Source organism: Amphiprion ocellaris, chromosome 22 (genome assembly GCF_022539595.1).
Source record: "Amphiprion ocellaris isolate individual 3 ecotype Okinawa chromosome 22, ASM2253959v1, whole genome shotgun sequence".
Lineage (NCBI taxonomy): Eukaryota > Metazoa > Chordata > Actinopteri > Pomacentridae > Amphiprion > Amphiprion ocellaris.
Genome location: NC_072787.1, coordinates 5,274,932 through 5,284,648, shown reverse-complemented (window position 1 = coordinate 5,284,648; position 9,717 = coordinate 5,274,932).

The following is a 9,717-nucleotide window of genomic DNA, read 5'->3' as shown; positions in this document are numbered from 1 at the left end:
TGGCCCCATCTGTGTCATTATAGAGAGTAAACCTTGGAGGGGGACTTCTCCCTTCAGCAGCCGTAATATCTGAAAATTTGGAAATAAAATTGGTTTTTGTCCTCTTTGGGTAGAAGCAATACAGGAAGTGTACTGAGTGCATGTCATTCACAGGGAAAGTTTGAGATGTGTGACGTTTAAAGCATCTAAAGAGGAAAAAGCATTCATTTTGCATGGAATTGCTGCCCCTATCTGTGTTGTGTAGGAAGGTGGTTGGAAAGGAAGAGAGATTTTTACAATGCATCGGGTCTTTACAGTGGCAACACTGCATCTTTTTATGTTTTAGCTCAAGCTAAAAAAAAAAGGACCCTGGTCTTCTCAGTTTGCCCACACAAAGTAGCATGTGAGCCTTAGATAAACTGGTGTTAAGTCTTTTTTATGTTTTGTTTTAAATCGGGAATAAAACCTGATAGTACACCTACTGCACTAATAGAGGCTTTTATTTGTGACTAATCTGGAAAATGTGGACGGGACAGTTACAGACAGTGCAAGTCTTTAGAAAGAGAACTGATAGACTTAAAAAAAATACAACATACACTACTGTTCAAAAGTTTGGGGTCACCCAGACAATTTCATGTTTTCCATGAAAACTCACACTTTTATTCATGTGCTAACATAACTGCACAAGGGTTTTCTAATCATCAATTAGCCTTTCAGCACCATTAGCTAACACAATGTAGCATTAGAACACAGGAGTGATGGTTGCTGGAAATGTTCCTCTGTACCCCTATGGAGATATTCCATTAAAAATCAACTGTTTCCAGCTAGAATAGCCATTTACCACATTAACAATGTCTAGACTGTATTTCTGATTCATTTAATGTTATCTTCATTGAAAAAAATGCTTTTCTGTCAAAAATAAGGTCATTTCTAAGTGATCTCAAACTTTTGAATGGTATGTAGACTTAAATATTCATCAGTTGAAGGTGAAGATTTGGACAAATTCATTGTGAAATTATTCTAAATACTCAGTAGGTAAGAAGCTTTGTGAAAACCTAGATTTTTTGTGGTTAAACAAATGTATCTGATTTACCTGCTAATCACAAATACATTGTACACCTACCTCTTGTATATAAAGTTTTAATAACACTGTATTTATTGTTATGTTCTGAATTTGCTCTAAGCTTTGCTCATTTGGCTGCACATAGTAGTAGAATGTTTATTTTCCTTTCATTAACATTATCCTTGTTTGAATGCGTGTGTGTGTAAGGACTTGGAAAGCAAATTTATTGTACACATACTTGGCCAATAAAGCCGATTCGCTTTCAGTAAATGAGAATGAGCACTTAACATGAATGCATCACATGGTCCCGTTTCGTCACTTAACCTCCGTGCGGCGGTGCAGCCACCAGCTAATTTAACGGAGCTCAAATCTGCAGATGTAACAGGTTAATGATTGTGATTGACTTCAATATCCTCCAGAGAGGAAAATCACCATAATTAAACAATTATGGGTGCTTCCTTTAGCTATGTTTTAAGAGCTTAAAGTGTGCCACTGTGTACTTACTGTGTTACCACAGAAATACGTTTTTAAAGCTGTGTACATGCAAATTGAATCAGTTAGAGTTACTGTAATGGGTTACATCAGGAAAGATTTCAAAATATGCTTTGTCTCACACCAGGAATGCATTGTGATTTTACCTGTGTGTAACTTTGCCTGTATAGTCTGTTGTAGTTCATTAGGTCCCATCCCTGCCCATGAGGTCAGCCTCTCGCTGGTTAAGATCCAGGCACAAGGGGTTATCAATCATGTTTGCTCGTCTGGTTCGACCTGCGGCTCATACGTCAACGCCACTGTGAGGGAGGAGTTCCCATCTGTGCCCTACTCTGCCCGCCATCTCAACGATGACAAATGTGCCACCCGCAGTGGAAATATTGAGAGTTACCAGGACATTTATCAGGTAACATTTGAGCAATATGAAAGATAACCTTTTGTAAGTGGACACAGATAAAGATGTATGTTCTGCCTTTCCTCTGCACAGGCTCCATCTCAGTTTAATACTGCAAGCACCCAGAAGTAATATCATGATAATGTCTTTCATATTTAGGGTTCAGCCAGGTGTGCAGTTTGTTGGGAGGAACTCAGCCTTCAGATTTCTGGATACGTGTTGGATATTAAGTGTTGCAGGCTGTAGATTGAATATCTGCGAGTACATGTGGCCTATACGTCCAGTCACTCTGTATGAATCAAGCTAAATAACTGGCTCTGTGTTCAGTGTCTCTTGTAGAAACTGAGTGCAATGTTTGCTCAGTATTTTTTTTCTAAAAGATACCAGTGAAACTCGAGTCAACATCGACACGCCTCAGGCTGTGAAATATCTCCAGATACCTCGGATGACGACATCCGTGTCTGAATTATCTGTGGGCTTCTTTGTGGTGTTGTCAAAGTTTTGTTTGGCCTGCTGCCAGGCAACTTTCAAGTTGCTATAAATCCCTGTCTCTGTCAGTCCATTCCCCAGGCCTCTCTGCAAGCCTGTGTGCTGTGTTGGTAAAGCACTGGTTCACCATATCAAGGGTCCAATGTTTAATCAAAGACCACTAGAAATCAAAGCTGTACAGCAAACTGTTGTACAGATAGATTTGAAGCAAAGGCTATGCTTTTGCAGTCAAAGTAAAAAGGATCTTGCTTTAGAAGCACAAACTTGAACATCAAATTTAAGGGAAAACTTCACAAAAGTAGGAGGTAGTGTTGACATGAGCGACAAAGTTTTCGCATTATGATTCATGTATGTAAAAGCGATCTACCAACCACCTACTTAATATTTTGTAGGCTCAAGTCATGTTGGCAGAACAGTTCTAACCCAACACAGCATGAACTCCACAGACATGTGAAGGCTTCCAGTGGTATCACCAAGACATGAGCAGCAGTGGAAGCTGCAATCAGACATGTTTTTCCAACGCATTGTACAAAAGCATGATTGGAATAAGATCTGAGGAATTCTAAAGCCAAGGCAACACCTTGAGCTTTTTGTCAAAACATACCTGAGCAATGTTTGCAGTGTGGCAGGGAGTATTATTCTGCTGAGGAAGGCCATTGTACTAGAGGAAATACTGTTACCATGAAGAAGTCTGCAGCAATGTTTAAGTACATGTCAAAGTACCATCACATGAATGCAGGACTCAAGGTTTCCAGAACATTAGCCAGAGCATCGCATCGCCTCCACCATTCTGTCTATAGAACATGCTGTTGCCATCTCTTAACGATGTAAACAACACAGTCGGCTGTACACATGTAAAAGAAAACATGATTAATGAGACCAGGCCGCCATCTTCCACTGCTCAGTAGTGTTGTTCTAATGCTCACATGTCTATTGTAAGTGGTGGATGGGGTAACCATGCGCGCTTTGAACAAGCTACAGCTGTGCAGCTCCACGTGCAGCAAGCTGTGACACCTTTCTATCATGGCCAACATTTAGGTTTTTAGGGATTTGCACTACAGTAGCTTTTCTGTATCGTCAGACGACGTGATTCAACCTTCACTGGCCAACATCAGGAGCCTTGGTCGGTTCAATAGTTGTCCTTCCTCAGACCACCTTTGATAGGTGGATCATTCAGAATTGGAGGACATTTGGGCTTCAAAATTTTTGAAAAATTTACCTTGTACAATTTTCTGCTACATATGCGTCAATAATAGGTAATAAACAATCAAAGGCTTGATTGGCTCAGCTTACACATCAATGGTACAATTTTTATTCCATGTTTTATTTGTTGTTTGCTAACCCTACTCTAATCAGAGTGACAGGGTTGATAATCCATGCTAATGCTAGCTTTTTCTCAGCAGTAGAAGCTAGATATTTAGCTAACTGTAACTGCTGGCCAAGAGGGGTTCAGGCACAAGGGTTCTACAAAGCGTCTTGAGACAATTTGAATTGTAATTGGTGCTATATAAATAAAATTGAATTGAATTGAGGACAAACTTACTTATGTAAAAAAGTCAAAAGAATTTGTCTTGTCCTGATAGTATGAGGTAGAGTGAGACATTCAATGAAGGCTGACAATGTTCTGAAAATATGAAAAATAGAAGAGAGGACATAGCTTTGCTCTACCCATTCTTTTGAAAAACTGGTTGATGATGATGTTAATTCCAGTGTTTCATGTGATTCACTGTTTTCTTCTTCTACCAGCTAAAAAGGTGATGCTAACAGGGTTGTTGTGGAACACACGTTTCCGTGCATGATAATTATTATTTAAAATATTATGTTGATTAAAAAAACGTTCCCACAATTATAAGAGACATCAATGAACAAAATTATTCCAAAAAAGTACATTTAAATTTCATTTTAATGGTTTGATTTGAGATTCAATTTGGTCATCAGGGGGATGGGACAAGAGAAAAATGGCATTTTAGGGGAAACTTCAAACTTCTTTGGTGTTTTAAAAAATGCTTTCAAGCATTCTTTTCTCCTATTTTTTTAGATTTGGTCTCAGAAATATATTTACACAACAACTGCATGTTTTAGTATTTTGTACAGGGATTATTTGAAATTTGATGGTTGGGACGTAAAATGTCCTCCAATGCCATCACTATTTGGCCTTCGATACGATCACTCACATCCTTTTGCTTCACATTTTTCTGCGTCCAACACATCGACTTCAAGAACTAACTGTGAGACTTGATCCCTAATACACCCCTTGATAAGAAGAATTGTAACGAGATGATCAGAGTTTTTTACTTCACCTGTCAGTGGTTTTAATGTTGTGGCTGGTCACTACTCATGAACATAACTGTGTGTTGGGAGTCAGCTGTGAACGAACCAGCGACTGTGAAGCATGAATGAAACAGCCGATGCCAATCAGATAATTTAAGTACAATTTCAATCCTCTGCTTGATTGCGGTGCTTCATCTGAATCCTCGTTGCAGTTTATCACCAGTGGTGTGTCTTTCTCAGTTTGTAGGGAGAATTAGTGGCAAGAACAGATTAATGACTCAATCCTAGTCAGTGCTTTGTTTCCTTAAGAAAAGGAAAAAAAAGTTTAAAAGCATTCTATTAAATGCTGTGATGTTGGAATTCTGCTGGCTCAAATCAAATTAGTGTGTAACTGGTTTTCTGCTGCATGTTGATGCAAAATTTATGAAATCTGTGTAAAAGATTATATCTAATTTATCAACATTTCTACTGGTGCTACTTAGCTTTAATAGATGACACAGAGTGAACCTAGTGTTTCTTTCAAACATTGAAAAGAAAAGAAGTAATTTCTGCTGTTTGTGCTAAGAACACATGCAGGCATCTAATGGATGTGATTTTTTAAAGTAATTGTTTTAGCATGTAAACTTAATGACTTCGGTCATTTGTAGGACAAAAATCAATTTGAATTTAAAAATGGCCATTAAAACTCTCTAGTTGTTTTGTGTGTGTTGTAGATCATTACCTTAATCATCGCTGCAACATCGAGCACATATTAACCTATTACACAGCAGAGGGTGACTATTTCCTACAGCTATATTGCATTATATATTCAGCACACAGAGTTCAAACCTAAAATATTTTAAGCTAACAAGTAAGTTGTAGCCATCAGTAGGTTTGAAACATTATTTATGGAAATGCCGGTTCTCTTTTCCCACCCAGCATGCTGTGTACAGTCAACATATAAACCCTTCCTGAGGTTTAAAATGACAAAACAAACTCACAAAAAAGCTCTAATTGGTTCAATCTGCCCTGACACTTTAATGGAAACATTTTTAAAAGCATTTGGTTGAAAACTAATACACACATTCTTCCTGACTTGGAAACCTAGCTGTTGGATGACATTAAAGCTGAGAGTGAACCTACATTACTGGTGGTTGCCTTCCCTCAGTGAATTAATGGTAGTGAATTAATGTAGAATTCTCCTGCAGCGAGTGATCGCCTGGAGCTGTTGGGGAGCGCAGGCCTCTTATAGGCCGCAACTTGATTTGCATACGTATCTGAGCAAATGAGGCGAGTTATTCTCCGCTGTTTTGCTTGGTTTTAATCAATTAAATGTTGAGCCGTGGAGATGTGGCATATCTTGTTCAAAGTTGGCACGATTTCCTTCAACCCGCCCACACCCATTCTGTCTGGTGGAAATTACATCTCCGTGCCGCCTTGTTTAGATCTTCAAAAATGAAAACATGAGTTAAAGAAACAGCAGGAGTGCAAATCATGAGCAGTTGTAGAAGTCGTTTCTTAGAGCTGATGGTAGACAAAGACAACACCTACAGCATGTAGTTACAAAAAACTTCCAATAGCTCTAAGCGTTCAGTCGTGCCTCCTTGTTTGATGGTGCACATGTCACCTTTTTCTTTGCAGCTACCTTTTGCTGCTCAGGATGTAATGCTCCTCTATTTGCCATCTGCCTCTTCCTCCACCGCCTTCACTCCTGCTCCCATCATGTGCCCTAACTGGTGTACAGCAAATACATGGGTATGCACAGTTTGTGTTTAGGCATGCTTCAGCAATTTAGATTTTGATGTTTGGCGCTTATTTTTGTCATATATTGTCCACTTCTGATGTTGGACAGTGACACTAAATTGATTTGGCATTTTGCATCATGCACTACATCAAATGCAAGTGTCAGTTTAGGTTGATGTGAATTGTGGTAAATCAAGTTTCTCACCTTGTTAACGTGTCCATATGTTTTTTTATATGTTGGAAGACATATCATGAAAATAAGCGGTCAACACCAGGGCTGAACGTTTCCACCTTGAAACTACAGTGTAGTAAATAAGCAATAAGCAGTAACTCTTTTCTTGCATTCTGTATTGTTATTCCTCTTCAGAATAAGTTTCTGGTTCAAACACGTATGGCCCACTTACTCCAATATTACATCTTGTCGTTGTATTGTGCAGAGTAGTTTCGTGATGTTTGAATAGAATCGTAGGGGAGCTGGTGTGCTCGAGCTGCAGAGGTGTGGGTGGGAAGAGGTAAGGAGTTCCTAGATCTAAAATTCTAAAAAGTAAAGCAATGTACAATCATGTAGAGCAACATCTAAGCCATTTTAAGGCAATGAGAGATTATTTTCCATGTATTTTCCATCTAACTAATACATAGAGATGAATTTTTAGGTGTTAAATTAACAGCTGGAGAGTTATTTGAATATATAGCTCAATAAATGGATTTACAAACACTATAACTGTACAGTGTTAAAATAGCTAATTTGGTGTTTTGGGAAATACACATATTCACTTTCTTGCCAAGTTCTATATGAGACAAATGACACCACCAATTTCAGTAGTCCGCCGAGGTGACAATTGCCGTTGATTTGTGTGTGTGTCTGTCTGTCTGTCTGTCAAAATTGCTAATAAACAGACCAACGGATTTGGATGAAATTTTCAGGGAAGGTCAGAAATGACACAAGGACCACTTGATTAGATTTTGGCAGTGATGCAGCTTATAGTTTGGATCCACAGATTTGTTAAGAATTTCTGTATCATTGCAAGATAGCAGCATGGCATCACTGTAACTATGACAACAAGTGAACACTACATCAGCTGCCTGCTGACGATCACATGATTGTGATCCTGCTACAAATGGACCGTTGCAGACTTATCAGGACTTATCCGTTGGAAATGATACAAGGAACAATTGATTAAATTGTGGGGGTGTTTCTGAGTCCCATCAATTCCCGCCGCCCGCTACATATTTAGGTCACGCGATTTGGTATCCGTACATAACATACACATGCATAACACACACCTGTGCTCAGCGCAACGTCATTTTGTTTGTGGGTATATCTATATTAAATGGCCATTCTATAGTGCCATGATTTCTGCAGCAACTTTTTTCAGCATTTCAGCTGTCGGAAACGATACGACTTAGCAGCTTTGGCAGAGTACTGCGCTCTGAGCGCTTTTCTCCTCCTTCTTTACATTTGTATGCTAAATATGAGCTTAGCTTAGCACAAAGACTGTAAAATGCTAGTTTTGCTGTGATCAAGGCTAACAAAATTCACCTACCACCACCTCTAAAGCTCATTAATTCATGTATTACATCTTCCTCACATCACAGTCAGTACATAAACAGAAGTCTAATAATTAGAAGTTTTGAATTAAACAAATAATCTTATTAGTGAGATGCTGGTATTACATTTGGATAGATGCAAGTTAAGTCAAGTTAAGTTAAGCCAGCTGGCAGCTTTATATTAAATGTACAGACATAGGATTTAAAGCAAATAAAAACACCAACAAATACACACAATTTACCCTTTGTGGTACAAGTACTAGTGTTTTTATTTGTTAGGCAGGAATTGCCTGAACTGAACCAAGCTCTCAGTGTGTAATGACTGGACTGCAGTCGCTGCTCAGTCGGATGTTGTGGGAGTAAAAAAAAAACAAAACAGCCCCGTAGACATTCTGCCCACTGTAGGCTGAGAGATAATCAAAGTGTGTTTTCTTTAAATGCTTTAAACCTGCTTGACCCCGTGGGCCCTACAGCTGCTAACGCACATCAATAAATAGACGCCATTGTCAGTGCTCACCTTTAAATGAAGGATACTCTTCCTGAAGGCGGTGATTTCCCACAGATTGCTAATGGCCACAGAGGCGACAGAGAGCTAGAACTGTATGACTCAATGCTGTGAATGTGTCTGTCACCTGTTAAACAATTTGACCAAAATACACCTTTAAGGCTGAACAGAAACTCCCCGATAGTTCATTCCAGGTGACTGACTCAGTGTTGTAGTAATTGTAATGTAACATATGTGTTTCCCAGCTGCTTCAGAGGCCTGCTTAGACATTTATGGATGTTTTAGACCTGATTATTTTTCCACGTTTACGCCTCAAACTGACAGAGTTAAATCGAGCCAGACAGAACAAGGTGTATGTCGAGACAAATCAGATCATGGCATATACATGAGCTCTCCATGAAACAATCACTGTGTACACGCCCTGTTGACCTCTCTCTGAACTGAAACCAGCATAAACAATTGATGTCGCACACTGAATTTTCTTCCTGCCTGGACCAACTTAACTGTGAGCTTTTGCTGACTTTGACGGAAGACGCTCCCTGCTTAGTCAACTCTGGAGTGTCGTCAGTTTTTTTTACAAGTCTTTCTGAGAGCAAATGTGTCAATTCTAAGGTATGCTTATTCATTATGAAGAGAGTGATGGCTTGACCATGCATATTTCATGCTTTTGAACCTTGCAAGTTTCATGAAGTTGTCCGAATGAGTAGCATTTAAAACTGGAGCGAAGTAATGTGCTTGAATAATTAATCTATAATGTCTTTGATGAGAAGTACAACCAAGGTCATCAGTTTTATTAAAGCAAAGAAGTTTATTTATTCATCCTAATGGCATATTTAGCTTGTTTACATTAGGAGCCTTATGGACAGAATTTATTCAGCACATGCAAAACGACAGAAAAATTAATCCAGCTCTCTCACTTGAGCTCGTAATGCCTGGTGACAACTCCCATCCCAAGTCACGCAGTAAATATGGCGAGAGCACAAGATTTTTGTCAGTTATTGCATAGTCCCGTAAAGCCTGTATCGGTATGTAAAAGTACACCCTGCAATGCCATAAAACACTCACCCCCAATGTGAGTTGCTTCCCTTTCTGACATTACACCTCCTTTCTCATTGCTCTGCCCTGTGCTGTCCGAGTTGCCAACTAAATCTCAGCCTCATCTTGTCCGCCGTAACCTTGTTTATTCCCAACAGTGACATTAGCAAAGCTGTAAAAGTATTTATGGGGGTACAAATGCGGGACAGCCAATCTAAG